The sequence below is a fragment of the Capricornis sumatraensis genome, chromosome 8 (assembly GCF_032405125.1).
Source record: "Capricornis sumatraensis isolate serow.1 chromosome 8, serow.2, whole genome shotgun sequence".
NCBI classification, from domain to species: Eukaryota; Metazoa; Chordata; class Mammalia; order Artiodactyla; family Bovidae; genus Capricornis; species Capricornis sumatraensis.
Window position 1 is genome coordinate 82,209,116 of NC_091076.1, and position 26,363 is coordinate 82,235,478.

The 26,363-nt window shown below is 43.8% G+C and overlaps 1 non-coding gene across 1 annotated transcript; it reads left to right on the plus strand.

The window, feature by feature from the left end:
• The first annotated feature begins 5,207 nt into the window (after positions 1-5,207).
• TRNAR-CCG (transfer RNA arginine (anticodon CCG)) lies at positions 5,208-5,280 on the plus strand. Its single transcript has one exon. It is a non-coding gene; the product is annotated as a tRNA-Arg (tRNA).
• The last annotated feature ends 21,083 nt before the right edge of the window (positions 5,281-26,363 follow it).

Below are 26,363 nucleotides of genomic sequence, written 5' to 3' on the forward strand. Positions count from 1 at the left end.
AAAAACATGACATCTGACTGTCTGGGTGAGCATCTTTATAGACTGCACCGAAATTTCCTTTGAACTCCCCCGTGCCTCATTTAACTATGATGAAAGTAAAATTAAGCTGACTAAAGCCCCACACACTCTACAGGGGGCCTCACCCTTGGTGTTAAGGATGCACTACCATTCGCTCCCATGAAAGTGATTTCTAATAATCAGCCCAGATGCTCATCCAGCAAAATGGGCTGGTCGCTCTGTGAGTCATCAATTAACAATGACGGAAGCCTGACTCTGGCAGGCGTCTCTCTCCATCACACAAACCTGTGCTTTGAAGTGGCACAGGGTTGCCAGGAGCTGGCATTCAGAGGCTTCTGTTTGAACTGGTAACCTCTCATCTCAGGAAAACATTTCAGGGGATGTCAGGGCTGTCATTGGAGGATCCAGCTGCCACTGCAGCTCCGAGATAAAGAGCTTCCTCGTCCTCTTTAGAACTGCCCATCATCCACTCTCCTGGCAAGGTTTGCTCACCAGTTAGTAAAACTATCCCAAGCACCAGTGACAGGGATAATTACAGCAAAAAGACACTCCTGACACAATGTTTTTAAATAAAAAAAGAGAGGAAACAGGGAGAAGAAAGCTTGCTTCAAAGGTCTGACTTCAAATAGATTCAAAGAGGACGAATTTAATTCCCTGTGTGAGTTTATTTAGTGTCCATCTCCTGGTCTAATGGAGTTACCGGGATAAGATAAATCCCTGGGAGGCGGCCCTGTCTGATTGCCACAAGTCCATAAACTCCGCATGGTTCCAGGGAGGCTGAAAGCCTGGTGGTCCAGGGCATGGTCTGTGGACCTCCCTCTTCTTCACAGAATCACGGTCTTCAGCACCAGAAGTGCATTCAAGGCCACACTGCACCAACTTCTCCCCAGCCCAACATCCTTGTCACTTGCTCTCACTTTCACTTGAGTATTTTCAGTGATGACGAGCTGTGTGTGCTCTAAGGGAGCGTGATCTTTTTTGAATGGCTCCATTTGCTCAAAAGTTCTCTATGGGAGGCTGAATAAAGCCTGTTTCCTTGTGGCATTCACACGTTGGTTCCAAAATCAGGTAAAGTCATTCTTCAACCAGAGATGGATGCCGTACTATCAGTCCCTGGGATAAACAGCCTCAGCACCAACAATGGTTCCTTACAGGAGTCACCCTCCAAACTGTTCTTCATCAGGGTTACTTCCCCTGAGAAGACTAGGGCAAGCATCTGTCTCCTTCTCAACCCCGAGAGGAGTGCTGTTTTCAGCCATGCGTCCTCAGAGGCTTTGCAAGCATTGTCCAAGTCTTGTTCGCTGTGCACAGGTTTTGTTATTATAAAGTGCAGGCATGAGTGCATGCTCAGTCATGCCTGGCTCTTTGCAACCCCATGGACGAGGCTCCTCTCTCCATGTGCCTTTCCAGGCAAGAATTACTAGAGCGGGTTGCCGTTCTCTCCTCCAGGGGGTCTTCCTGATCAGGGGATTGAACTTGTTTCTCTTGTGTCTCCTGCACTGGCAGGCGAATTCTTTATCAGTGATTCACCTGGGAAGCCCCATTATTATAGAGGATGGTGACCAGCTTGGTTCCTTCTCCAATAAACTCCAAGAAATAGGGGAAGGGTGACAGTGTTCACAGCAGCACTATTTACAACAACCAGGACGTGGAAGCAATGTAGACGTCCACTGACAGATGAACAGATAAAGAAAATATGGCATAAATATGCAATGGAATACTATGCAGCCATTAAAAGGAAGGAAACTGGGTCGTTTGGAGAGATGTGGATGAACCTGGAGTCTGTCATACAGAGTGAAATAAGTCAGAAATAGGAAAATAAATATCATGTATTAACACATATATATGCAATCTAAGCAAATGGTACCAGGAACCTATTTTCAGGGCAAGAATAAAGACACAAATGTAGAGAACAAACTTATGGACAAAGCAGGAGAAGGAGAGGGTGGGATAAACTGAGAGAGAGGCAGTGACATGTATCCACCACCACGTATAAAACAGACAGCTAGTGTGAAGCTGCTGCACCGCACAGGGAACTCAGCTCGGAGTTCGGTGATGACCTGAAGGGGTGGGAGAGAGGTCCAGGAGGAAAGGGACATATGTATACTTAAAGCTGATTCACATTGTACAGCAGAAACTAACACAACATTGTAAAGCAATTGTACTCCAATAAAAAATAAATTAAAAAAAAAAAAGGAAGAAGGGCAAGTGGTGGGGAAGTTAAAAGAAAGAGCAAACAACATCTCACAGAGTGCTTGGTCATTTCTTCATTCATGCCAACAGAAATTGCCCATTCAGTCAGCAAACTCATACCAATTAGAGAATAGCTGCTGGGAAACGGAAGCTACCTGGCACCCTGCTGGGCGCTGCTGGCAGTTCTTGGGAATTCTACTATTTCTGAGGAACTCCCGAGGCACGGGGACTTCCAGGGAGGAAGGCTCACTTGCAGCTTTCTCTTCTTGCATTGTGTAACAGCACAAACGATGCTCTCCATGGGTCTTAAATGTCCACCTGTCTTTTCATGCCCATGACCTACCTCCAGAGGCACCCACTGCCTGGATGTCCACGTCCCAGGGGTCCAATGCTTTGAAACCGAGTTGACTTGTCCACGAGGTTAAAAGTCAGTCAAACCGCTGCTGACGTGGGCTTTGACTTTGTTCACTCCACAGACTGATCCGACCAGCTAGACTTCTGTTGATTCCCCACCCCCTCCTTTGCCAATATTGACACTGGAAGACAAACAGGAATAATCCGTCCATTTGCCTGGAGCCCCAGGTCGGTCACGCTAAAGCCAGAGCCCCTAGCAGAGGTGACACAGCAAGCTGTTTGTTGTTTTGACAGAGCAGAGAGGGTAAGGACGCCGAGGACAGTTCATTTAACCTGCCAGTGTCCTTGCAGGAGACAGATGTTTTCGGGAACAAGAGCCAGAGAAGCAAGAACCTCGGCACAAGGCCGGGCTGTCCTGACCACATCAGTAGTTAAGAGGCTCGACCCCCAGCACTCAGGTTCCTGAGGCTGACAGACGAGGGGCTGCCGTCAGCACCACAGAGCATCGGGACTGCCGGACCCCAGCCTGGTCTCCGTGCAGCACCAAAGTCAGCCGTCCTGTGGTTCGTCCAAACGGAAGCCCGGACAGTCGGGGAGTCTGTGACACACAGTATCCTTGTGAGAAGTGGGCCCGGACACAGTACGACCTGGCGGATTCAGCCAAGGCGAGTGATGCCCACTGCTTCTTGAAGACGTCATCGATTTCCTTACACTGTGTCTTTTCTGTGCAGCACACCAGCTTCGAACAATCTCACAGTTTCCAGAGAAGGAGGAAAATGAATGCAAAGTTCCCACATGGATATTTAACACTATTTTAAATTTATATACATGCACTAAGTCTCCTACCTATGAACCTTCAAGCTGCGAACTTTCAAAGATGCGGACGTGCATTCTATCAGCGTCAGGCGTAGCGACATTGCAGCTTGCCCTCCGTCTCCTGTTGCTGACAGTCCTTCAGCTCTACCATCTCCCACCTCGTCTCCCGCCTCCATCAGTAACTCTTCCTGCCTGTTCATTCAATGCAGCCGCTGTATGCAGGCTGTTGTACTATATTACTGTACTTTTCAAGGTGCTGTACTGTAAGATTTAAACTTTATTTTTTGTGTTTGTTTTTACATATTATTTGTGTGAAAAGTATTATCAACCTACTACAGTAGTGTACTATATAACTGATTGTATTAGTTGGGTACCTAGACCAACTTTATTGGACTCACAAACATGCTCTCAGAATGGAACTCATTTGTATGTAGGGAACTTACTGTATATAATCATATACATATATGTCTTATATTTATTGTACATAATAACATATCTTATGTATTTTTATTAGCACGGACCAGAGTTGGCTTTGTACTAAAATGATTCATGAAATAACTTTTAAAAATAAAATGATCCATGAATGTCCTTCCCTTCCCTACTTATCATCAGCATCTCAGGGGCTGGGACAGTGTCTCGCCCACCTTGGCATCTCTCGAGTATTCCAGGATGCTTTTTCATGTACTGAAGATGTTACATCAGTGCTAGTTGAGATATCATCTCAGTTCAGCGGGTCCATCCCCACCATGCTCTGTGCGATCTTCTTATAACACTGTTTATTATCCTAATTTTCTGCCTATTATCTGGGTTAGCCTGTTTGTCTTCCTTATCCTGTCTCTTCTCTCCATCCCTGCATCCCAAGAGAGGAAGGCAACTCTCTTCCTCCCCATAGTGGCCACCTTCCCTCAAAGAGGGATCTTGCAAAGCTCCCTCTTATGTCAGCATTGACTCCAGGAAATTACTTTAAACATCATCTGTCAAACATTCCCCTTTGGGGGGTTGAAAGTGGTCATTCAGTTTTATGAACAAAGGATGCAATTTGCTTCCTCCCCTACCTAAAACTTTAAACAGTAAATATTAACTGATAACAAATTGTAGTTTTCCTATGAGCTTGGAAGGCTCAGATTTGTATATCTGAATGCATATCTTCTTCTCCAAACTGCTCATCACTGCACTGAATCTACTTTTTGTCAGTTTGGTTTATTTCTCCCATTTGTCGTGACAAATAAAGAAGAAATGTCTCTCTGCTATCTCTGTCTACTTCTTCTCTAGTTACTGCTGACGTCTCCTGGAGAAACGCAGTGACATGTTGCCAGTAAATAGTTTCTTTACAGTAATTCACCAAAGACGTGTTCCTCCATGAAATAGCTGCTCTTACAAATACAACTTATGCTTTGAGTTTCTAGATCCTTCTGCCTGTTAGCCTTATAAAATGCTCAATTGACATGCAGTGTCCTATATTAGTAGATGTTAATTTTTGTTGGTTTAATGAATGAAAGCCCTATTCTAAGTGTCCTTCATCATGTAGTCCAGCCCCTGACATCCACCAGTTTGTCAGTGTTTCTTCTTACTGCCAGAGTAGAGTGTCCCTGGCATGTCTTTACAACAGCTCTAATCAGATATTTGCTTAGTAATTTGACATAATTTGATTCCTATTCTATTCAGCACTTAATAGGTTGCACAGATGGTTGTTGAATAAATAGCAGAGCCTGGAGAGATCTAAATACTATGTCCTGTAAGAGAGACTTGAAGGACAGCAAGATATTAATCCAGAAACAGAGTCTCTCAGGATATAAGGATACCTGTCTAAAAGAAACTGAGGGACTTCCTTGGTGGTCCACTGGCTAAGACTCTGCACTCCGAATGCAGAGGGCCCAGGTTCAATCCCTGGTCAGGGAACTAGATCCCACACGTAACAACTAAGTGTTCAAAAGCTGCAACTAAGACCCGTCACGGCCAAAAAAACAAATAAATACTAACAAATAAAAAAGACCAGAAGAGATCTTAGTGTGAGTTCTGAAACACTTCAGCACATGAGGTGGAAAAAATGACAGGGACTGAGTCGGTGGAGAAAGCAGCATCCAGTGAGTCAGGAGGAAAATGAAGAGAGGGTGGTGTTTGTTTTGAAAGCAAGAGGAAAAATGCTGACGATGGTTTAAGTTAAGATGAGGGATGAGAAAGGGCTGGTGAACTTGGAGAACACTGATGGCCTTGACAAAGAGGACGATGAGAGACAGTGGAGCTCGGCCTTATCACCACGCTTACACTAGGCTCGCAGAAGCGGGACGGGGAAGGGAACAGGTTGAGGATGGGAGGGCTTGTGGAGAAGACAGCACAGGAAAGGGTCGATCCTCATGTTTGCCTTCCAGACCTTGTTCATAGAGCTTTTCACAGATGTTGTCCGGGAGGACATTCACAGGATCAGAGCTTGATGACAAGGACACCCTCAACAAGAGTCAAGCACCATCTATGAAGGATGCTGGAGAGGCCATGTTTACCATGGAAATGTGTAGAGTTTTGATTTTTACAAAATTATCATAAGATCCTGGACTCTGATCAGTGCCCAGAGGATGAGCCCCTCCTACGCATTTTCTTTGTTTTTATCTTTTAAATTTTATTTTTAATTGGAGAATAATTGCTTTACAATATTGTATTGGTTTCTGCCATACATCCGTGTGAATCGGCCTTAGGTAGACATCTGTCCCCTCCCTCCCCCCTCCCTCCTCCTTCCCTCTCCATCCCTCCCCTCTAGGGTGTCACAGGCTTTGGGTTCTGCGCATCACACAGCAAACTCCCGCTGGCTGTCTATTTCACTGATGGTAATGAATATGTTTCACTGCTGCTCCTTCAAATAGCCCCACCCTCTCCTTCCCCCCATTGTGTCCAAAAGGCTGTTCTTTATGTCTGGGTCTTCTTTGCTGCCCTGCAAATAGGTTCATCCATACCATCTCTCTAGATTACATATATATGTGTTAATATACAATATTTCTTTTTCTCCATCTAACTTACTTCACTCTGTATAATAGGTTCTAAGGTCATTCACCTCATTAGAGGTGACAGACCAGAGGCTGATGTCATTTTGAGTGAAAAGTTATACTGAGCTGATGAAGGTTTCTTGCTGGCTATACTTGGAACTCTTTCATTTCTTAAATTAAAAGAAAATACTGTAACAAACTATTATATACAAGATGGATAAACAAGGTCCTACTGTACATTACAGGGGACTATGTTCAATATCCTGTGATAAGCCAGAATGGAAAAGTTACATGTATAACTGAGTCCCTGTTGTACAGCAGACATTAGCCCAACACTTTAACTCAACTCTCCTTCAGTACAATTTTTAATGCTGTATAATACTGACGTATGTGACTGTCCCAGCTGAAGACTTAGAGACGTCAAGAGAGCAGGCTCTGCTCACCTGACCTCCTTACCCACTCCAACCTCCAGCACACAAACATACCCTAACCAGGCAGTAGTCATCCCATCGTCTCTTGTAAAGCTGTTTGTTTGATTTTTTTCTTTTCACTTATTGAAAGTTTTGCTTGGGAGTCCAAGAAACAAATCTATTCTTCCACCTAGAAGGGGCTTCCCTAGTAACTCAGCTGATAAAGAATCCGCCTGCAATACAGGAGACCCCAGTTCAATTCCTGGGTCAGGAAGATTTGCTAGAGGAAAGGTTACCTACTCCAGTATTCTTGGGCTTCCCTAGCTTCCTCAGACAGTAAATAATCCACCTGTCATGGAGGAGACCTGTGTTTTGATTCCTGGGTTCGGAAGATCCCCTGGAGGAGGGCATGGCAACCCACTCTAGTATTCTTGCCTGGAGAATTCCCATGGACAGTGGAGCCTGGTGGGCTACAGTCCATGGGGTCACAAAGAGTCAGACATGCCTGAACGACTAAGCACAGCACAGACGAGTTCTTCAGGACTGTCAGAATTCTATTTCCAGTGCTCAACTTCCTCCAGTGAAACTTCATAGTACTGTGCACGTAACTCAAAAACAATCAGAAAACAGTGAAGGAAGCACATTGAAAACCTTCTCTTCTTTGTTCTGGCCACTTACAGAGTAGACCAAGAGCAAACAATTTTTTTAAGAAGCATCAGTTGTCTGGATTAAGGATATATCAATGTAATTTGTGTGCTAAATTGTGTGCTAAAAATCCTTTCTATAAAATATGATATGTCTGAGATGAACAATAGCCAGAATTTTCAGCTGGTTGATTTTTTTAATTCCTCAGCATTTATAATTAATTTTTTAAAATCATCTAGTAAGAAACTCCCTTTTAAGATATGTATCAGTCAGGCAAGTAAAACTAAACAGATTTCTCATCTCCTCTCTGGGCTTGTTGTCAGAATTAGTCATTTTATTAAAAAGCTATTTTCACAGTGCTTCTGGTTGACTCCTCTGTTTGTTCAGGGTATAGGAATGTGATGTTGTTATGAGAGGGGTTAAAAGCCAGGCTCTGGATTCAGACTGCCTAATTTCAAATCCTGGCTTTGATTCTAGCTGTGTGATTCTAGGCAAATTGCTCAACTTCTCTGTGCTTCAGCCCTTCTCCTGTTTAAAAAAAATAAATTACAGCCACAACCTCACAAAAGTCTAGGAAGAATTACACAAGATCATGCTATATACAAGAAATCTCTCTCTCCCTCCCCACAACCTTTACAAGCAGGTGTGTGCGTGACTGTTTGCTGCTTCTTCATGACCGGGTTATTTCTAGGGCAATAACACTGGACCCCGAGGAGAAATGGAAAAGTGGGAAACGGAAAATGCCGATCAGATAATATGTTTCCCTCAGTCATCAGGACCTTGTGTATCTTTCTGTGCCTTTTTTGCCCACTTGGAAAATAGAAAATGGTTGCTAAGATCTTTCCTATGATGTCTTCTCCTACAGAAATATCATGGCAAGTTGTTGTTGAAGTTCATATTTATAAGGAAGGTTAAAATACAGTCTTAAGTAGTATAGGGGGGCTTCCCTGGTGGCTCAGACGGTAAAGCGTCTGCCTGCAGTGCGAGAGACCCGGGTTCAATCCCTGGGTTGGGAAGATCCCCTGGAGAAGGAAATGGCAACCCACTCCAGTATTCTTGCCTAGAAAATTCCATGGACTGAGGAGCCTGGTAGGCTACAGTCCATAGGGTCGCAAAGAGTCAGACACGACTGAGTGACTTCACTTTCTTTCACTTTAAGTAGTGTAGTGAGCCTGAATATTAAACACAGTTATTAGAATCATCTTAGAGCCAGGGGAAAAAAATTGATTTCACATTTGAAAGGTTTTTCTAAAACCCAAATTTGTACTAATTTAGTAAAAAGTCAACTATCCCAATGTATATATTTATTGCAAACCATTACAATATTTCGACTGAAAAGTGTATTTTCTATTAAAAGCAAAAAAAGAAAAGAAAAAAAGCCAAGGCAATTAAAATAAGGCTTTGTCAGCCTGTACAAATGTAAGGGTGAATGCATAATTTTCCTGACATTTTCATGCACATAAAGTAGTTCAGAGAGCTTACCACCTTTGTGCTCCTCTTGAGGTTAGGGAACCCCAAGTTGAGAGCCATTTGCCTATTAAAACCCTGAGTCAGTGCTGATAAAGCAATAGTAGGTTGGCCCACAAATATATAAGCAATAATGATATTACTAATCATTTACAACAGCCCACAAGGGACTTCGGAAATAACCTCAAAGCCATTAACTAATGACCTGCCTTTGATAATATCTCCGGTTCTGAAAGCTAAAGGTTAGAGTTCATATGCCAAACTCATGTTGAGAGAACGACGCAGCCTGGCAGCCAACTCCCTTCCTGAGCAGGGCCCTTGACGCCTACCTGCTTATCCGCCTGTGCCTGCACTTCCAGAAGATGGTAATCTTTATAGCCTTTTAACATGTTTGTAACATCTTTTTTTCATTTTCATTACAACTATTGCTCAAAGCAGAAAACTTGGAAACTACGCAGGAAGGCACAAAGACAAGATGTTATCCACAATCCCACCATCCATCCCCAGATTATTTTATAACATTTCTGGGTTTGTCTCTTCCATTTTTCTACCTATCAAAGTATAAAATTTTACTTGAATATCAGCAAAATATTAACACCATTGTTTCACCTGTCTTCTTGAATCACAGCCTCTCATAAGCATGTTTCCATAACAATGGATGTTTTTACACGGTTGCATATACTTTATTTAACTAATTCCTTTCTCTTGGACATTTAGGCCATTCTGAATGTTTCATTCACTTCCCTGGTGGCTCAGTGGCAAAGAAATCACCTGCCAATGGAGGAGGCAGGGGTTCGCTCTCTGGGTCAGGAAGATCCCCTGGAGTAAGAAAAGGCACCCCACTCCAGTATTCTTGCCTGGAGAATCCCGTGGACAGAGGAGCCTGGTGGGCTAAAGTCCATGGGGTTGCAAAAGAGTCAGACTCAACTTAGTGACTAAACAACAACAACAAAAATCCAATAAAACTTGAATTCTGCCATTTCATTCATTTAGCAATAGGCTTTGAAAGGCATCCTTTCACAGACAAAGAGTCGTCTTCCTCTTATGTGCTTTTTTAACAGGATGAAATTTTAGAAGGAAAATCAACATCACTGCTATCTACAGATTTCGAAGCATATTACAGGTACAATATTTCCCTCCAAACTTTAATTTTTATTCTGTCTGGAAGTATGCTTGAGCGCACTATCCTCACCCCAAGGTTTACCAGTTTCAATAACACTTCAAGTGCTGACATGGGACAAAATCATCTCATAGGATTTCCCCTTGCATTTATTTGATTATTTATTTGATTATTGCACATTTTTCACATGGTAACTGGTAATTTGTACTTATCTTTTACTGAATTGCTGTAGAGGTCCTTTGAACAATTTTCTATCAAGATATTAACCTTTTCCTTATTGATTTCCTGATGGATTTCCTTATTGACTTATTTTATTGTCATTGTATCATGATCATCTCTACAAGGCAGTACATACAAAGCTAACTCACCCTTTGTAAAGATTGTGTTAAAAGTGTTTTATGCATATACACAAAATGGACACTTTTCCATAAATTGAATCCTCCCATGCACTGATGGGATTTATTAACATAATGCTGTCTTTGCTTTTTCTTGCCTCTCTGACTCTTGCCTGTACCCTCCACATCTTCACCAGCCCTTCCCATAATAACCCATCTTAACAACCTAGTTTGTACATTTTTTAAATTTTTCTCCATTTTTCATAAGTATGTTTCAATATACATACAAATGTAAAAACACATAGAGCATTTTTCCATTTATTATTTCATAAAAATGAGATCATATTAAAAATATTCTGCATCTTATTTTTCTCACTCAAGGATACCTCATAAAAATCCTGCCAAGGTAATTGGTATAATTCTAACTTGTCTTTTTAATAGCCACAGAAGATTCCCTGGGGTGGATGGGCTATAACTTCTTCACCCATTCCCCTATTACTGATATACACTTTGTTCCTAGATTTTTGCCACTACAAAAGAGACTGCCATAAACATCTTTGAACAGATACACTTATTTATTTATTTATTTATAAGAATTCCATTGCTAAGCTTATTCCATTTTAGTCTCTGGTCCTTGTAGATTTTTTTCAGATTTTATTATGCCCTCCCTTTTTTGTCTGGATTTTTTAGTATTGCAGGATAGGGATTCAAGCTATATTTTCTTCCCAATGCGCTATCCCATTGCCTTTGTCATTGTGGGAGATATTATGATCTGGCTTTACCTTCTTGTAGATACTGAGTCTGGAAGGCTAAAATCCTACATTCTTGGATCAGTTGCCCTGTGGCTTCATCTATCATGTGCATTGCACTGAGCAAACACACCCAAGCCAGTCTTGGAGCTGAGAGAGCAGCCCAAACTTGAACTGCTCACAGGGGTCCTCATTTCCCTGGTAAACACAGTAGAGCAGGTATTTTGTTATCTCAGGATGGCTGTGAAAGGTTTCTCGAGGTCTTATATTGTAAATGACAATCAGAAAGAGCAGCAGCAATGACACTTCTGCTTGAGAAGTCTTGAGTATGATTTGACCTTCTGCCTGGCTGCGTAACACCCAGCCTTTTATCTTCCCAGATGGTTTTTAGAAGCTTCTTGGCCTTCCCTGGTGGCACAGACAGTAAAGAATCTGCCTGTCATGCAGGAGACCCGAGTTCAACCCCCGAGTTATGAAGATCCCCTAACGATGGGAATAGCCACCCATTCCAGTATTCTTGCCTGGAGAATTTCATGGACAGAGGAGCCTCATGGGCTATAGTCCATGGGCTCACAAAGAGTTTGACATGACAGAGTGATGAACCCTTGCATACTTCGCTGAACCATCTCAATAAACATTTTTGTTTACCCAGAGGGAATTCTGTTGTCTGCAACAAAAATCTTCACAAAACAGTCAACATTAAATTATTTTATACACTGAGATCCTTTACTATATTTACTCTTTTGATTCACTGATTCATTTTGAATGGATCAATATCAATACATTCAAGCCAATTTCATGTCAGTCTTATCACAGTGGATTTATATTGTCCAATATTACTGTTTAATTTGTTCATTTACTATAGTATATGGATTAGCTTCCTAATATATTCTAGAATAAGCTTTACTTGATCATTCTTTTGATTGCAAGCTTTTCTTTCTAGTGTATAGTTAACATTTTTGCGTCTATATTCACTAGTGAGATTAAGCTTATGTTTCTTTTTCTTGTGCTATCTTTCCAGGTTTTTATTTTGTATTCATTTGGCTGCATGCAATGAGTTGAGGTGGTTTCTACTATTTTCCGGGATCTGAAATTATTTAACTTCTAGTGTAACTACCTCTTTTTTAGACATGAGGGATAATTCAGCTATGTTACATTCTTCTCTCAATGCTTTTTCCAATGGTGCCTCTTTAACCGCTTCTCTAATCTCATTTATTGGAAATTTTCCTATTCAAATTTTCTACCTCTGGAGTCAAATTTGGTGAACTATATTATTATATAATAGGAAATCACCCCCTCCTCCTAGGGTTTTAAATCTATTACCATAGGAGTTGGATGTAGACAATTTTAGAAAGGTTTTCATTTCTTCTGTATCAGTGACATTTCCTTTCTTCTTTCTAATCTTGGGTGTCTTTACTCTTCCTCTTTTTTTACCATCAAGCTCAAAAAGAGTTGACTTATTTTGTTGGCCTTTACAAAGATCCAGCTTTTGAATGTGTTTATCTTTCATGCTATTTGTCTCTAACTCATTATTTATTTGTTGAACACATAAATGCCAGTTATCAACAAATAGGTGGGTTGAAGACCACTGGGGAGAATATGTGCTGAGTGAGAATGGTGAAGCCCTCTTAAGAACACCAATATCTTAAGAGCTGAACAGAAAAAGAGCACAAAGATTTCAAAGACTCAATCTGATAAGTGGGAGAAAAACCAAACACCAGAGAACACAAGGTCACAGAAACCAAGATAAAAGTGCTTCACAACGGAGAACATTGTCAACAGTTCCAAATGTTGCCCGGGGGGGGATCTCTTGCCAGAGGACTTAGACAGGTCCATTTCTAATGCCTGCAAGTAGGTTGCAGATGGTCCTTGCAAAAGCAGTTTTATGGTTTTACAGACTGACAAGAAAAAAAGTCAGATTTCGGTGGGTAAAAGAGTAAGAAGAAAGGGAGGAAGTGCAGATAATAGTCTCAGATAACTTAAAAGACCTCAGGCTGAGTGCTTAAGGAGAGCAGGGACAGGACATGGAAGAAATTAGGGTTAGGGTGGAGAGGCATTTTTACAAAGGTGTAGAAAGGCTCAAGCGCATTTAAATGTTGACAGGAAGCAGCCAGTAAAGAGTTAGGTGGGAGATAAACAGGGGGAAAGTAACGCAGAGCGCAGAGGCAGTAACGGACTCATGTAGGAGGGAGTCATATTGTCCTGTGTTATAAGGCAGGAGGCGAGGATATCTGGGGATGAATGTGGGTAAACCCTCTTTTGTTGACCTGATGAAATGAAGTCATGGAATTTGGACTCTAGCTCCTCTAAGAAGTACCGTGGCGGAGTCTTTTGCTGAAAGTAAGTAGGAAAGTGGAGGTTGCAGGTATCCGAAAATAGAGAAACATTGACACAGTCTCAGGAAGTCCTGGGAGAAAGACCCAGCTTGGGAACTGTGGAAGAATTTATTGATTGTGTCAAGAGCATAGTTGAGTTGAAAGTCACATACTGTGGAGGCACCATGAACAGGAATGAGGCAAACGGATCTAGGTGATAACTAGTGTTTGTGGGGGATCCTCAAGCCCTGCTCTGTGTCACTCAAAGATGCCTCTTCCAGATTTGCTGTGGGAAGACAGGAAATAAGCCTGTATTAAACTTGCTGAAGCAAACTCTCTTTCCATCTCTCAGAGCCTACTTCCACATTAGAGAGTAAAGGAGTCAATAGGCCTGGGGTCTGCTTCCTCTTACTCAGAAGCAAGTCCTCCCAGACAGCACAGAGGTAAGCACCTGCTATCAGAACTACCAAGACCAGAGTGAATTAGAGATAAGAGAGGCTATGGCCCAATGTGGATCTTATAACACAAAACCCACAATCTACTTTTAGATCCCACCTAAGAGACCCTGACACTTTTGAACTGTGGTGTTGGAGAAGACTCTTGAGAGTCCCTTGGACTGCAAGGAGATCCAACCAGTCCATTCTGAAGGAGATCAGCCCTGGGTGTTCTTTGGAAGGAATGATGCTAAAGCTGAAACTCCAGTACTTTGGCCACCTCATGTGAAGAGTTGACTCATTGGAAAAAACTGTGATGCTGGGAGGGATTGGGGGCAGGAGGAGAAGGGGACGACAGAGGATGAGATGGCTGGATGGCATCACGGACTCGATGGACGTGAGTCTGAGTGAACTCCGGGTGTTGGTGATGGACAGGGAGGCCTGGTGTGCTGCAATGCATCGGGTCACAAAGAGTCGGACATGACTGAGCGACTAAACTGAACTGAACTGAACTGAAGAGACCCTGGAGAAGGGAATGGTTATCAATTCCAATATTCTTGCCTGGAGAGTTCCATGGACAGAGGAGCCCAGCAGGCTACAGTCCATAGGGTCGCAAAAAATCAGACAAGACTGAACGACTAACAACTACACTTTTCAAGAGACTCAAAGCAGAATAAACTCAGACATTCTAGTTTCTTAAAGCGTATCTCAAATACATGCATCCCAATGTTCATGGCAGCACTATTTACAATCGCCGAGACAGGAAGCAGCCTAACTATCCATCGACAGAGGAATGCATAGAGAAGGTGTACGTACATGCAATGGAATATTACTCAGCCATAAAAAAGAATGAAATAATACCATTTGCAACAAGATGCATGGGCCGAGGGGTCATTGTACTTAGTGAAGTCAGTCAGAAAAAGACAAATACCATACAATATCACTTATATGTGGAATCTAAAGTATAACACAAATGAACTTATTTATGAAACAGAAACAGACTCACAGACACAGAGAACAGACTAGTGGTTGCCAAGTGGGAGGAGGGGTGGGGAAGGGATGGAGCAGGAGTTTGGGATGAGCAGATACAAACTATTATATATAGGATGGATAAACAACAAGGTCCTACTGTATAGCACAGGGAACTCTATTCAATGTCTTTGGATAAACTGCAATGGAAAAAATGTGTAAAGAGTATTTCAGTAAGAAAGTGGTTATATCTATTTACCATCTATCTATCTATCCACACATCTACCTCACAATGTCTTTTATTAACTCCTAACTTCCCTCAGAACAAGAATCACATGATCCTCAACCAGCCAACCTCTTGAGCAGTATTTTAAAAACTGTGGCATTTTAAAATCACATGAGAATGTCTCTCAAAATATGGTCTTGGACTGACTGAATTAGATCCCTGGAATTTTTAAAAAATTCATTTAAAATCCTCCATAAGAATCTCCAGGGATGCTCCAAAGGCAGATACCAGGACTGGATCTCAAATCTTCTAATTCTGAATCTGGATCATACACAGAATACTCTAAGAAGTATCCTGGGGCATTTTTAATATGTTATTAAGGAGTAATTCATTTGTGATTCTGATGCACGTCGAGATCAAGCAGGTTTTTCTATCTACACTGGTTTATCTGTTGAGCTTCTGCATAAATTTTATTTTGCATAAGGACTGCTTAAAGGAAAGTGTTAGTCACTCAGTCACGTCACTCTTGGTGACCCCTATGGACAGTAGCCTGCCAGGCCCCTCTGTCCATGGGATTCTCCAGGCAAGAGTACTAGAGTGGATAGCCATTTCTTTCTCCAGGGGATCTTCTCAACCCAGGATTGAACCTGCATCTCCTACACTGCAGGCAGATTCTTTACCACTGAGCTACCAGGGAAGCCCTGCTTAAAAGACAAGGGATGTTAATTGCTCTGAAGCACCCAACAGGAGAATTCAGTGTGAGATGGGGTAGAAATGAGGAGAAACTACCAAACCTTTAGAAGAGTAAAGCCAAGCAGACACAGAGGCCAGCAGAATCAGCACATGGTGCTCACAGACACCTGACGAAGTCTAAGTGGGGGACCAAGAGTTATTTTATAGCCCTTAGGGTCAACGCCCAAAGGTTTTAGCCAAGCAGCAAGTTCAGAGCATTTTGGAAGCCTTTAATGAGCTGTTCAGACAGAGCTGAAAAGGCAACATTAGGGTCCCGCCGGGCCCCTCTGAGGGTCTGTGCTGTTGTGCTGTTTGCTCAGTTGTGCCTGACTCTTTTCAACCCCATGGACACAGCCCACCAACCTGCTCTGTCTATGGGATTCTCCAGGCAAGAATACTGGAGTGGGTTGCCTTGCCCTCCTCCAGGGGAGCTTTCAGACCCAGGGATCAAACCCGGGTCTCTTGCATTTCAGGCAGATTCTTCACCAACTGAGCCACAAGGGAAGGCCTTGAAGGTATGTATTTGTGTCCATGACATACCTAGACTGCCCTTAAGAATTTCTGCGTGATCCTCACCAGAGTCCCACTGAGCTGAGGAAAGAGCACAGACGGAAACCTGAAGCTGGTGTTTGTCCTGCTCTAAGTCTCATATCCTCATCTCTAAAGCGAGGGGGTGGGCCAAGTGTCTCCCTGTATTCCTACCTGGAGCAGCTTTCTGAGCCTGTGGAAAAGCTGCCAGCCCATCCTAGACCTGAGCATCCATGGATCCCATGTGGGTTTAAGAGCAAAGACCTTTCTGAGTTCATGGAAATCAGAATAATAACTAGTTAGCTACCTTTTGGAAGTAGAGTAGAGGGACTTCCCTGGTGGTCCAGTGGTTAAGAGTCCGACTTACAAAGCAGGGGACGCAGGTTCCATCCCAATCAGGGAACTAAGAGCCCACATGCTGTGGAGCAACGAAGCCTGTGAGCCACAATTACTGAGCTTGTGCTTGCCAGAGCCCACGACACAACAAAAGGTCCCACATGACGCAGCAAAGATCCTGCATGCAGTAACTAAGACCATATGCAGCAAATAAATAAGTAAATAGTTAAAAAATAAGATACATCTTAAAGAGAACAAAACTAAAAAAAAGAAGAAGTACTATAACAGCCGGAAAGGGAAAGTTGCTCGGTCGTGTCCAACTCTTAGTGACCCCATGGACTATGCAGTCCACGGAACTCTCCAGGCCAGAATACTGGTGTAAGTAGCCTTTCCCTTCTCTAGGGGAACTTCCCAACCCAGGGATCGAACCCAGGTGTCCCACATTGCAGGCGGATTCTTTACCAGCTAAGCCATCAGGGGAGCCCAGGAATACTGGAGTGAGTAGCCTATCCCTGCTCCAGCAGATCTTCCCAACCCAGGAATCGAACCAGGGTCTCCTGCATTGCAGGCAGATTCTTTACCAACTGAGCCATCAGGCAAGCCGTAGAAGGGTGGGAAAGGGTGGGAAGTGGGAGGGAGGTGCCAGAGGGAGGGGACATATGTACACCTATGGCCAATTCATGCTGATGCATGGCGGAAATCAAACCAATATTGTAAAGCAATTATTCTTCCATTAAAAATAAAAAAGAAGATGAGTAGCATTATCAAGGATGAAACGATGTTTGTAGTCTTGCCTCCATGCATGATTCATTTAGGAAAAGATGGCTGCTTTCAAAGACATGGGGAGATTCCTTGCATGTCATAAAAGCTTCCTGTCCACAGCGGGGGGATGGTGAAGGTGGCTGTGGGCCTTGCCAGCCCTGGGCCAGCTCTGTGAGCCGGAGACGCTGCCGTGCAGGAGTTGGCTCCCTGACAGACACAGCCTGCTCCAGGAAGAGCCAGGGGTCTGTGTAGCAGCCTCGGCTTGCTTGGAGAAACCATTTTCGCCCACTTCTCAGGAGCCAGATCTGGATTCCAGGGCAATTTTATGAGGTGCTACTATAAGGAAGGGAATAGATTTTAACCAAATGTTCCAGAACTTAATGAAGCGAGTGTTGAAAATACCCCTTTGGTAGAATCCCCAGAGCCTGAGGCAGAAATGAAGGCTTTGAGTGGGAGGTGAAGTCGGTTAACAGGCGACAGACAGTTGGAGCCAAGAACGGTGAATCGGGTCAGGGCCTAGGCCAGTTCTTAGGGTTGTGGAAAGGGGAAATTTCCCTGCAATGAAGACATATCACTTTTATGATATACCAAAGAAAATTCAAAAGGATCAGCCGAACTTGGTATGTGATTCAAAGTGTTAGTTGCTCAGTCGTGTTGGACTCTTTGTGACCCCATGGACTGTGCTCCGTGGGATTCTCCAGGCAAGAATACTGGAGTGGGTTGCCCTGCCCTCCTCCAGGGGATCTTCCCCACACAGGGACTGAAACTGCATCTCCTGTGTCAGCCCGTATAATGTAGGATGATGGAAGTATTGTCTGTCTTGATTATGATGATGGCCATACTTGTGTATTTATTTCTCAGAACTCATTGAATTGGATTATGTCAATTACTGCCAATTAATAAACTGAAGAAAAAAAATGTCTTAAAAACTAAGGAAGAGGAATAGGTGAGGAAGTTTTGTTCTTTTTAAGATTCTTTTGATGTGTACTATTTTTAAAGCCTTTATTGAATTTGTTACAATATTGCTTCTGTTTTATGTGTTGGTTTTCTGACCAGGAGGCATGTAGGGTCTTAATTTCCTGACCAGGGATCGAACCCACACCCTCTGCATTGGAAGGCAAAGTCTTAACCACAGGACCACCAGGGAAGTCCCCAGTGAGGAAGCTTTGAATAGGTGTGTTAGTCTCTCAGTTGTGTGACCGACTCTTTGTGACCGCATAGACTAGCCCACCAGGCTCCTCTGTCCATGAGATTCTCCAGGTAAGAATACTGGAGTGGGTTGCCATTTCCTTCTCCAATGCATGAAAGTGAAAAGTGAAAGGGAAGTCGTCGCTCAGTTGTGTCCAACTCTTAGCGACCCCATGGATTACAGCCCACCAGGCTCCTCTATCCATGGGATTTTCCAGGCAAGAGTACTGGAGTGGGGTGCCATTCCTGTCTCCAGGGGATCTTCCTGACCCAGGGATCGAACCGGGGTCTCTCACATCACAGGCAGATTCTTTACCACCTGAGTCACCAGGGAAACCCTTGAAAAAGTGAGAAGGCCAGAATTCTGGCCAAGAACTGAGATGAGCTACCCTGAGGCGACCTCTCCAGGAGCCGTGAGGGCCTCTGGCCAAAGTCGAAGGCAGAGAAGAAACACAGATTGCTGCTCCTTCCCCCCTCACAATATCACAAAATCATGTGTTAGAGCTGGATCACTTTCCCCAAGTATATCCCACGGAGCACTGACTCCACGAGCTCCTCCCTGAATAAAAAGAATCTGAAGTCAAATAAATTCTGGAGACGCTTATATTGCACTCACCTCTCGCACGAGCACAAGATATGTGAGACCAGCACCAGCCAACAGGACTACAATATCGGTTACATTTGTAATTTAAGATTTTTTTAGAGGAGTCACATTTTGAAAAATAAATTTAAGTTTAATAATATTTTTATGTAACCCAATATATTTAAAATATTAGCAATCCAACATGTAATATATATAAAAATTATTAATGAGATATTTTTACATTCTTTCTCATAATACTAACCTTTCGAAATCCACTGTGTATTTTAAGGTACAGCACGTCACCTCAACACAGACAAGCCATGTTTCAGGTCCTTAATAGCCACGTATATCAAGAGGCTGCTATATCAGACAGTGCAGCCTTAGAATATTTAGGGCTCCAAGAAGCCCTACAGTAAAGAAGTGTCTTTAAATTTGTTTAATCCAGTGTTTCCAAAATTTATTTGACCACAATACCATTTTGGGAGGGTCAGTTCAATTTATTAGCATCTACTTTAAATGAAGACACTTCAAAAATATCATTCAGTTCAAAGATTGTAAAGTTGAGGTCCAAAAATTAGGTATAATCTAAAGACAGGTTGGGGATGGGGGGAGGTATTCCCTGGATGTCCAGTGGTTAAGGTGCTGAGCTTCCATCGCAAGAGGCATGGTTTCAGTCCCTGGTTAGGGGACTAAGATACCGCATGCTGTACGATGCAGCCAAAACCTAGAGAGAAAGAAAGAAGGGAGAAAGGAAGGAAAGACAAGCTTTGACTTGTGAGCACAATGCTTTTGGGTAATCTAAGCTGGCTTTTAAAAATCGGTTGTTGTTGTTCAGCTGCTCAGTCATGTCCAACTGTTTGCAGCCCCATGGACTGCAGCATGCCAGGCTTCCCTGTCCTTCACCATCTCCCAGAATTTGCTCAAACTCATGTCCATTGAGTCAATGGTGCCATCCCACCATCTCGTCCTCTGTCGCCCCCTTTCTCTCCTGCCCTCAGTGTTTCCCAGCATCAGGAAAGAGTACTGGAGTGGGTTGCCATGCCCTACTCCAGGGGATCTTCCAGACCCAAAGATCAAACCCTTGTCTCTTACATCCCCTGCATTGGCGAATGGGTTCTTTACCACTAGCACCAGTGAGGGAGACAGTCCCACATTCCTTAGGTAACCATTCACTCTTCTTGGTTGGACTTAATCAAAACAGCATGTCCACTGTAGAGAACGGACGCTGAGAATCTCAGAACAGAATCCCCGTACACGGCATTGGGAGACAGTGCCTCTGGGCAGGAGGCCAGAGCTGCCAAGGTTTTACTGTTCCCATGGGGAAATGCATTCCTCCAAGCATGACTCAAATCTCCTGTGGCTGATGCTTATCTCGGGGCCAAGGCCAACAGCATCCCTTTTTCTTTATAGCAACAATTAATTTCCCTGGGGGGTTTCAGCTACTTTTCATAAGAGAAAATTTACCCAAGAATGTGGAGAGGCATGTGTCTGTGTGTTCGAGAATGTGTGGGTGCTCTTATACCTGTCTGAGGATGACATCAAGTAGCCTTGAATGTGGCAAACTGTTTTCTCATGTCCTCTGGGACTCCTGCTTAGTGGAAAGCTAGGAAGTGTCTGCAGAATAGAATGAAGGAAAGAGCTGAGAGCTTTATGAAAAGGTGAAATCAGAGCGGGCTTTCCAGGGGGCACTAGTGGTAAAGAACCCGCCTCCCAACACAGGAGACTTAAGAGACACCGGTTCGATCCCTGGGTTGGGAAGATCTCCTGGAGGAAGGCATGGCAACCTACTGGAGCCTGGTGAGCTAGGGCCCATAGGGTCACAAAGATTCTGACACAACTGAAGCACCTTAGTATGCACTCATGCAAACTCTTAGCGCCCTTCCTTTGCCTGAAAAGACAAAGAGCAGTATGCCTGCAGAGAGCGAGTCATCTGCAGTGGCCCTGCCTGGTCATCTCGTGGACTTGTTAGCTCATTGCGTGCAGGGAGGGAGGGGTCTAACAGAAAGATTCAAAAGGAGGGGCTTCCCTGGCGGTCCAGCAGTGAAGACTTCATCTTCCAATGCAGGAGGTAAGGGTTTGATCCCTGGTCGGGGAGCTAAGATTTCACACGCCTCATGGCCAAAACACCACATCATAAACAACAGAAGCAATATTGTAACAAGTTCAATAAAGACGTTAAAAATGGTCCAAGTCAAATATATATATATATATCTTTAAAAAGGAAAAGAGAAAAAGAGACACCATTGTTGGTGATCAAGGAAGATTTAAGACACCTTCAAACAGTACACCTCCAAACAGTACACCTCTCCTCCCAGACCCGACACCTAGCTGAGGCTGTCATTGTCAGCAGGGGAGGTGAGGGGAACTTAGACAAAGAACTTGGAAGGGACCCAGTTAGGGATCATGAGATCAGAGGCACAGAACAGACTGGATCAAATCATGTGCAGGTTGTGAGCGTTGGACCAAAGCGGAGATCAGAGGAGTCACAGGAACAGAGTCGCATTTCTAGGATGCAGGCTTCGTCTCGTGGATGCTGGGAATCTACCAGACATCCAGAGAGCAGTCTCGCTTTATCCTTCTCCCTCGTGACAGAGGAAGGAAAGCACAGGGGTGTGGGACGGACGTATCCTGGCTTCTTCAGTGTGATCTTCTCCTACTTCTTTCTTCCCTCATTACAACAGCAAAGAGACAAAACACAGACGAAGCTACTTAAAATATATTTCTCTATGGTCTCTCTAGTCCTGTCTGGTTTTCCCCACTCAAGTAGAAAGGTCTCTACCCCATTTCCAGCTTTCATATAACTTCCTAAATATTAAGTTTTGCTTAACGTTGTACAGCACAGCCATCTCTGGTAGAATCTATATTCCAACCAGGGTCATGCCTTCCTTTTTCTGCATATTGAAGCAGAATATAAAACTATTTAGAAATAAAAACACACAATGGGCTTAAAATTCCTGCCTTATGAAATTGAGGTTGTCAATTCCAGCTCCCCTTTATCTGAAGGAATATTCGGGCTACGCCAACATGGAAATGAAGCATCTTGACAGCTCCTCGGGGGTAATGGTGCAGAACTACTTGTATTTAACATTCCCACTTCGATTCCATTAGCACACCAAACTCAGTTTTCTCGATCTGCCAGGGAGAAGTGGAACGAAAAATCAATATCCCACCAAAAGCATTGATGAGATTTTTATCTCCTTTCAAATCACAAAGGAATGTCAGGTCCTTTTACAGAGAGACTTCCCCGAACAAATTGCGGGTTGTCGCCACATAAACCGATGTCGTATGAAATCCAGAGTTGAAACAGGTGCCCCCTCATTATATTTCTTTTTCCTTCCTTGCAGCATATATTTTATGTTTGCATTAGTGTGTTCAGATGCCAAAAAGATAAGCGCTTTCACAACCCTGAGGCAGAAGTCTGCGGAGGCGCTTGTTAATATTAATAATAGCTTCAGTACATTTCCTCATGTTGTAAATTCCAGCTTTCATATCTTTCCAAGAAGTTCCTCCCTCGATCTCAGCAGTGAATGATCTTGCCAGGAGGCCTACCCCCAGCCCTGACTCTGGCCCAGCTTTACCAAAGTGCAGGTTCCGCTGTTGGAATGAGTGAGGTGCTGGTTCCTCGGCTCCATTGGCAAGGCTGATCCTCTGCTTTTCCCAGCAGAAGCCTTGTTTTCTTAGACCCTTCCTGGCCTCCAGGGCCATTCCTGCTTCAGCTGCCTTCTTGGACTTGAGCTTGTACTTGCTTCACTCTCCCACCCCCGGCCCGTCATCTCTGATTCACAGGATCTGCAGACCCCAGCCTCGCCTGGAGACACGGCCAGCCCTGCTCCATCCCTCCTTGCCTTTCACCCTCACCGCTCAGAGCCAGGGCCTCTGGGGCGTGTGCCCTGGGGTTTGAGTGTGTGCTTTTTGTGTCAGAACAGGAGGCAGCAAGCATTTCCTACAAAGGGCCAGAGAGTAAATATCTTTTAGAGTAAATATCTATCAGAGAGTAAATATCTTAGAGTAAATATCTATCTGCGTTCCTCTACAGATAGATAGAGATAGATTAGATAGATAGATGGATAGATGGGTGGATGGATGGATGGAGATTGATAGATAGATATAGACAGAGAGATAGAGAGAAAGAGATCATATATAGATAGATACAGATATATAGAGAGATAGATGATAGATATATAGATGGATGGGTGGATGGTGGATGGAGGGAAGGAGGGATGGATGGATGGAGATATAGATAGAGAGAGAGATGATATATAGATAGAGATAGATAGATGATACATATATAGGTGGGTAGGCAGATGGATGGGTGGATGGATGGATGGAGATAGATAGATAGATACAGATAGACAGAGAGACATATAGATAGATGATAGATGGGTAGGTAGATGGATGGGTGGATGGATGGAGGGAGGGATGGATGGATGGGCAGAAGGATGGGCAGAGATAGCTAGCGAGAGATAGATACAGGTAATGAAGTTTATTGTGAGAACCGGCTTGCATGTTTATGGAGGTAGAGAAGTCCCACAATCCACCATCTGCAGACTGGAGAACCAGAAAGTTTGTCATTCTGTCCAAGTTAGAAGGCCTGAGAACCAGGAGATCTCATATCCAAAGCCAAGAAAAGACGGACGTCCCAGCTCAAGAAGACAGACAGAAGTTGCCTTTCCTTCTCCTTTTTGTCCCTTTTGGGCTCCAGTGAGCTGGATGATGTTCACTCCATTGCTGAAGGTGACCTTCTGAATCAAATGCTAACCCCCTCCAGGACACCTCACAGACACACTCAGAAAGAGCATTTCACCAACTCTCTGGGCCTCATCCATCCAGTCTGGTTGGCACATAAAATTGACTATCACATCCCATGGAAGCAGCTCTAGGCAAAGTGTGCAAACACCTGAGCCAGGTGATGCTCCAGCAAAACCGCACACACAACCGAAATTTTATCTCCCCTGAAATTTCATGAGTCACAACATGTCCCTTCCCTTTTGACTTTTCAAAATAGTTTTAAAATATAAAAGCCATTCCTATCTCAGAGGTCTGTATGGAAACATGCAGGGGGCCAGTTTGGCCTGTAAGACTCTGTTTTCTGAGCCCTATGTTAGAAATTTCAGGTAAGCATCTCCTATAGTCACCAGTGGGGAGAAAGTGCTCAGGCCAACAGCAAAATATTAATTTGTGAGTGAATTTAGACAGAACTAGAAACGAGGCTTCTCTGGAGACTCAGTGGTAAGAATCTACCTGCCAACGCAGAGGACGTGGGTTTCATCCCTGGTCTGGGAAGATCCCATATGCAGCAGGGCGACCAAGCCCATGTACCACCTCTGCTGAGCCTAAGGACCCTAAAGCCCATGCTCCACAAGAGAAGCCGCTGCAATGCTAACTCACCCTAACCCTCACACCACAGCTGGAGAAAAGCCCAAGAAGCATCGCAGACCCAGCACAGCCAAAAATACATAAAGTGCTTTTTAAAGTATAATGAAAGAAACAAAGGATGAGGAATGAATGATGGAGTGAAGGACTGAGTGAAGCAATGAAGAAATGGGTATAAAAAAATATCTAACCAATCCCAAGGGACTCTGAAAATGTCTTTGATCACTTCTCTTTTTAATTCTAGCCTGAAGTTTCACCCCAGGACTGCCCTGCATCCTGTTTTTAACTTCATAAATCCCCCTATCACTCACTCATCCCACAAAGGCCTTCTGAACACCTGCTGTGGTACAACCAGGCTTGGCACCAGCCACTGAGGACAGACCAAAGGATGAGAAAGGCCCCATGGGACTCAAGCTCCAGAAGGGGCTCTAAGATATGGACAAGGAATTATATTACATGTGAATGCCTATGAGACAGTCGAGGGTTCTGGTATCACAGGGGCTGTTACCAGTCGAGGTGGAATCAGGCTTCAGTACAAGCAAAGAAAGTTGAATAAGATGGGGCAAGTGGACTCCACAGCTCCATCAAGACAGGACCAGTCCCTTGCCTTCTAATCAGATCCAGCCCATGTAAAAAAGTAAATTCTGGAATCCTCGATGGGGTTGAGCCCTCAGGGTTTTTTATGGACAGAATATTTGATATCTGCCAACACGCCTATGTTAGAATACTAACCTCTAATGTGATGGTGTTTAGAGGTGGGATCTTTGGGAGGTGGGTAACTCATGAGGGCAGAGCCTGCACGGATACCCTTTATTAGAAGAGGCAGGAGAAGAATATTCTTCTCTCACCACAAGGAGATACAAGGAGAAGTTGGCATCTGTGAGCCAGGAACTGGGCTCTCACCAGACACCATGTCTGCCGGTACCTTGACCTTGGACTTCCCAGGCTCCAGAACTGTGAGAATTAAATGATTCTTGCTGAAGCCTCCCAGCCTGTGGTGTTCCGTTCGAGCAGCCCAAACTGAGCAGAACCTGCTGAGTATTCAAAGCACCTCTCAGAAGTTCTCGGAGAAACCCTCTCATTGTTCATTTGCATGTTCCTCGGTTATAAATTCCAAGGAGAACTTGAGATAAATTTTAATCTGCAAACACATGTAAAATATTTTCTTCAAACAAAGGAAACCCCAGCGGCCATGTGTTTCTCTGAAAGATACAGCAAGTTTCTCAAAATGGATGTTTCTCACATGGCCCTTAGATAAAAGTCGGGGAAATGGCATTAAATCTTAATGGAGTGGAAGCATTTCTGAAGGGGACTGAGATAATATGGACCAGACACAGGGCTCTCTGAAAAGCTAACTCAATACCGGCCTTGAGCTCAAAGAATGTGGATGAATGGATGTTTAACATGAGCCCTAGGTGCTCTCGAACACACGTCAAATGTCTCCAGCCAGCTTCTGGCAAGTCCCGAATTGGAGCAAATTAATGATGGCTTCTCTGAGGCATCCCTGAAGTGTCAGTGGGTCCAGCTTTAATCATTGGAAAGCAAGGCCAGCCTTCCAGGAAGGTGGAGAAAACGAGGTGATGGGAGAGGTCAGAAGGCCCACACCCCTAAAAACATCTGCATGCATCCAGGTGCCGTAAAGACCAAGTGTCCTTCCTGGGAGTGGACCTGATCGCATCACTGCCCTGGTTCAGCTCTCTTCAGGGAACTCCCCTACCCACATTAACTTCCAAATAGAATCCACACCCCTTGGAGTGATATAAAGAGATCTTCCTTGGGAAAAAAAAATGTTACATTTCTACCTCATGCTTTAAAGCAAAATAATTTCCAGATGG